The 6,000-nt window shown below is 36.8% G+C and overlaps 1 protein-coding gene across 1 annotated transcript in view; it reads left to right on the top strand.

Moving 5' to 3' along the window:
• Positions 1 to 341: 341 nt before the first annotated feature.
• LOC140163057 (lactadherin-like) overlaps positions 342 to 6,000 on the top strand; it is a 73,784-nt gene continuing 68,125 nt past the window's right edge. Inside the window, exon 1 of the mRNA XM_072186425.1 lies at positions 342 to 439. The gene's annotated coding sequence lies outside the window, so the exon portion shown is untranslated. The remainder of the gene's footprint in view (positions 440 to 6,000) is intronic.

Below are 6,000 nucleotides of genomic sequence, written 5' to 3'. Positions count from 1 at the left end.
TCATGTATACTGTGACTAATTATTTTTGTCACCCTTGACACCAATTTTTTTCTGGTCCGAGGTAGAGCATTGTTTTTTGTCTGAGGAGCAATTTTCTGTGCTCGGATGGCGAGACAACTGATTTGTCTTCTTCAAAAACTACCCAGACAGACCCCCTTGATATCTAATGGTGCGCCCCTTAAAAGATTCTGAATTTGTGGAAATAAATAATCGCTTATTCTCGGAATTCTGCTTAAATTGATGTTGTTGATAAACATCTCCAACACGTATACTGCACTACCCTGATGGACATGCTGGATGAGGTTTGGTATAAAAGGGGGTAGAAACATCAGTTGGGGTGACATAGCCTGGTAGACTGCCACTGAAATCAACAGACAGAACAAGCTTCAGGGGAAAGAATTGTGTTGGAAATTGTTGCTGGAAACCAAACTTGAACAAGGTAAATAAATTGTTTACAAAAGTATCTTTATATTTTTGTTGATCACATACTAATTGATGTATGTATTAACTTTTTGCAAACTTAACAGTAGGCCGCCTATTGACAGTAATTGTAGCCTTATTATAATGTGTTCGAAATGGAAATCGGGAAGGTTTCGCTATTGTAAAATGAATGCGTGTATACATTATTTAATACCCAACTCTACTTCCTGTTATCATGGTTATACTATACATTCCTATTGTCGGAAACTTAATTATTGGATATTTAAACCAAAAACTAAACATAACTAAATAACCAATAATGTGGTTGAGGAATATATCAGTTATCCCATACAATTGACCGATTCGTTTTCGAAATAAAAGAATTTTTACTGAGCAACTTCATTTTCAACATTACGTTTTGTTACCTGGAGAGATTTGATCATGTCTCACCTCCTTTTTCAACCAAATGCACGGTAATAACTCTTGTAGTGAGGGATCAACATTTAACCACAAATTGCCTCAGGCAAAACTCACTTCCTGGGAACCAAATACCACACAAGGTCATTTTTATGTAACTATTGACCCATCTGTGTTATATACTGCCTCTAACTATAATGACATCTTTGTGATCTGGTCAACTCACGAACCTCAAGAGGGAATTCAATTTTTGATCAATTCTCTCCAGGTAGTGAAACGTAATGTCAATCCGTTCCATGGAGTCAAATATCTATCAATGACAAATTAGACGCCTCGTGTACTGATAATGCGAAGTGATTTAGCACTCCGAATACTGATCATTGGGGCTTATTATATTCAGCGAAACGAAACGAAACGAAACGAAACGAAACGAAACGAAACGAAATGAAACGAAACGAAACGAAACGAAACGAAACGAAACGAAATGAAGTTCTCACGGCTATTGGACATTATGCAGATTGTCACAGCTCATCTTGTGATACCAGTTGTTCCTCACGGGTGCAATGAGTCCGCATTGTTGATTAAGAAACACATTTCTTACGACTATTTCTGAATGAATTATGAATTGATTTTGATTGCAAATTATGCAGATAGTCACAGCGGATGTTTTGATACTCATTTCAAAGTTGTCATTCATTCCTAGCAGGTGCAGTGAGCCCGTTTCGTTGATTATCACTTTTGCCAAAAGTGATAATCAACGAAACGAAGTTCTCACGGCTACTTCTGAATGAATTATGAATTGATTTTGATTGCAAATTATGCAGATAGTCACAGCGGATGTTTTGATACCCATTTCAAAGTTGTCATTCATTCCTAGCAGGTGCAGTGAGCCCGTTTCGTTGATTATCACTTTTTGCCAAAAGTGATAATCAACGAAACGAAGTTCTAATGGCTTTTTAAGCCAATTATGGAATCTATTTAGAGTGGAAATTATGCAGATTGCCACAGCGCATCTTTTGATACCAATTTAAAGGTTGTCACTCACTCCCATCAGGTGCAATGAGCCCGGAATGTTGATTTAGAAACACAGTTCTCACGGCTATTTATGAATGAATTATGAATTTATTTTGATTGCAAATTATGCAGATAGTCACAGCGGATGTTTTGATACTCATTTCAAAGTTGTCATTCATTCCTAGCAGGTGCAGTGAGCCCGTTTCGTTGATTATCACTTTTTGCCAAAAGTGATAATCAACGAAACGAAGTTCTCACGGCTACTTCTGAATGAATTATGAATTGATTTTGATTGCAAATTATGCAAATAGTCACAGCGGATGTTTTGATACCCATTTCAAAGTTGTCATTCATTCCTAGCAGGTGCAGTGAGTTTGTTTCGTTGATTATCACTTTTGCCAAAAGTGATAATCAACGAAACGAAGTTCTCACGGCTACTTCTGAATGAATTATGAATTGATTTTGATTGCAAATTATGCAGATAGTCACAGCGGATGTTTTGATACTCATTTCAAAGTTGTCATTCATTCCTAGCAGGTGCAGTGAGCCCGTTTCGTTGATTATCACTTTTTGCCAAAAGTGATAATCAACGAAACGAAGTTCTAATGGTTTTTTAAGCCAATTATGGAATCTATTTAGAGTGGAAATTATGCAGATTGCCACAGCGCATCTTTTGATACCAATTTCAAGGTTGTCACTCACTCCCATCAGGTGCAATGAGCCCGGAATGTTGATTTAGAAACACAGTTCTCACGGCTATTTATGAATGAATTATGAATTTATTTTGATTGCAAATTATGCAGATAGTCACAGCGGATGTTTTGATACTCATTTCAAAGTTGTCATTCATTCCTAGCAGGTGCAGTGAGCCCGTTTCGTTGATTATCACTTTTTGCCAAAAGTGATAATCAACGAAACGAAGTTCTCACGGCTACTTCTGAATGAATTATGAATTGATTTTGATTGCAAATTATGCAGATAGTAACAGCGGATGTTTTGATACCCATTTCAAAGTTGTCATTCATTCCTAGCAGGTGCAGTGAGCCCGTTTCGTTGATTATCACTTTTGCCAAAAGTGATAATCAACGAAACGAAGTTCTCACGGCTACTTCTGAATGAATTATGAATTGATTTTGATTGCAAATTATGCAGATAGTCACAGCGGATGTTTTGATACCCATTTCAAAGTTGTCATTCATTCCTAGCAGGTGCAGTGAGTTTGTTTCGTTGATTATCACTTTTTGCCAAAAGTGATAATCAACGAAACGAAGTTCTAATGGCTTTTTTTAAGCCAATTATGGAATCTATTTAGAGTGGAAATTATGCAGATTGCCACAGCGCATCTTTTGATACCAATTTCAAGGTTGTCACTCACTCCCATCAGGTGCAATGAGCCCGGAATGTTGATTTAGAAACACAGTTCTCACGGCTATTTATGAATGAATTATGAATTTATTTTGATTGCAAATTATGCAGATAGTCACAGCGGATGTTTTGATACTCATTTCAAAGTTGTCATTCATTCCTAGCAGGTGCAGTGAGCCCGTTTCGTTGATTATCACTTTTTGCCAAAAGTGATAATCAACGAAACGAAGTTCTCACGGCTACTTCTGAATGAATTATGAATTGATTTTGATTGCAAATTATGCAGATAGTCACAGCGGATGTTTTGATACCCATTTCAAAGTTGTCATTCATTCCTAGCAGGTGCAGTGAGTTTGTTTCGTTGATTATCACTTTTTGCCAAAAGTGATAATCAACGAAACGAAGTTCTAATGGCTTTTTAAGCCAATTATGGAATCTATTTAGAGTGGAAATTATGCAGATTGCCACAGCGCATCTTTTGATACCAATTTAAAGGTTGTCACTCACTCCCATCAGGTGCAATGAGCCCGGAATGTTGATTTAGAAACACAGTTCTCACGGCTATTTATGAATGAATTATGAATTTATTTTGATTGCAAATTATGCAGATAGTCACAGCGGATGTTTTGATACTCATTTCAAAGTTGTCATTCATTCCTAGCAGGTGCAGTGAGCCCGTTTCGTTGATTATCACTTTTTGCCAAAAGTGATAATCAACGAAACGAAGTTCTCACGGCTACTTCTGAATGAATTATGAATTGATTTTGATTGCAAATTATGCAGATAGTCACAGCGGATGTTTTGATACCCATTTCAAAGTTGTCATTCATTCCTAGCAGGTGTAGTGAGCCCGTTTCGTTGATTATCACTTTTTGCCAAAAGTGATAATCAACGAAACGAAGTTCTAATGGCTTTTTAAGCCAATTATGGAATCTATTTAGAGTGGAAATTATGCAGATTGCCACAGCGCATCTTTTGATACCAATTTAAAGGTTGTCACTCACTCCCATCAGGTGCAATGAGCCCGGAATGTTGATTTAGAAACACAGTTCTCACGGCTATTTATGAATGAATTATGAATTTATTTTGATTGCAAATTATGCAGATAGTCACAGCGGATGTTTTGATACTCATTTCAAAGTTGTCATTCATTCCTAGCAGGTGCAGTGAGCCCGTTTCGTTGATTATCACTTTTTGCCAAAAGTGATAATCAACGAAACGAAGTTCTCACGGCTACTTCTGAATGAATTATGAATTGATTTTGATTGCAAATTATGCAAATAGTCACAGCGGATGTTTTGATACGCATTTCAAAGTTGTCATTCATTCCTAGCAGGTGCAGTGAGCCCGTTTCGTTGATTATCACTTTTTGCCAAAAGTGATAATCAACGAAACGAAGTTCTCACGGCTACTTCTGAATGAATTATGAATTGATTTTGATTGCAAATTATGCAGATAGTCACAGCGGATGTTTTGATACTCATTTCAAAGTTGTCATTCATTCCTAGCAGGTGCAGTGAGCCCGTTTCGTTGATTATCACTTTTTGCCAAAAGTGATAATCAACGAAACGAAGTTCTAATGGTTTTTTTTAAGCCAATTATGGAATCTATTTAGAGTGGAAATTATGCAGATTGCCACAGCGCATCTTTTGATACCAATTTCAAGGTTGTCACTCACTCCCATCAGGTGCAATGAGCCCGGAATGTTGATTTAGAAACACAGTTCTCACGGCTATTTATGAATGAATTATGAATTTATTTTGATTGCAAATTATGCAGATAGTCACAGCGGATGTTTTGATACTCATTTCAAAGTTGTCATTCATTCCTAGCAGGTGCAGTGAGCCCGTTTCGTTGATTATCACTTTTTGCCAAAAGTGATAATCAACGAAACGAAGTTCTCACGGCTACTTCTGAATGAATTATGAATTGATTTTGATTGCAAATTATGCAAATAGTAACAGCGGATGTTTTGATACCCATTTCAAAGTTGTCATTCATTCCTAGCAGGTGCAGTGAGTTTGTTTCGTTGATTATCACTTTTTGCCAAAAGTGATAATCAACGAAACGAAGTTCTCACGGCTACTTCTGAATGAATTATGAATTGATTTTGATTGCAAATTATGCAGATAGTCACAGCGGATGTTTTGATACCCATTTCAAAGTTGTCATTCATTCCTAGCAGGTGTAGTGAGTTTGTTTCGTTGATTATCACTTTTTGCCAAAAGTGATAATCAACGAAACGAAGTTCTAATGGCTTTTTAAGCCAATTATGGAATCTATTTAGAGTGGAAATTATGCAGATTGCCACAGCGCATCTTTTGATACCAATTTCAAGGTTGTCACTCACTCCCATCAGGTGCAATGAGCCCGGAATGTTGATTTAGAAACACAGTTCTCACGGCTATTTATGAATGAATTATGAATTTATTTTGATTGCAAATTATGCAGATAGTCACAGCGGATGTTTTGATACTCATTTCAAAGTTGTCATTCATTCCTAGCGGGTGTAGTGTGGGCGTAGCGTGTAGATTTAGGTGGTGGCCAAAAGTGATAATCAACGAAACGAAGTTCTCACGGCTACTTCTGAATGAATTATGAATTGATTTTGATTGCAAATTATGCAGATAGTCACAGCGGATGTTTTGATACCCATTTCAAAGTTGTCATTCATTCCTAGCAGGTGTAGTGAGTTTGTTTCGTTGATTATCACTTTTTGCCAAAAGTGATAATCAACGAAACGAAGTTCTAATGGCTTTTTTAAGCCAATTATGGAATCTATTT

This window comes from Amphiura filiformis, chromosome 10 (genome assembly GCF_039555335.1).
Source record: "Amphiura filiformis chromosome 10, Afil_fr2py, whole genome shotgun sequence".
NCBI classification, from domain to species: Eukaryota; Metazoa; Echinodermata; class Ophiuroidea; order Amphilepidida; family Amphiuridae; genus Amphiura; species Amphiura filiformis.
Note: the sequence above shows the minus strand (reverse complement) of the source record. Positions and strands in the feature narration are given on the sequence as shown.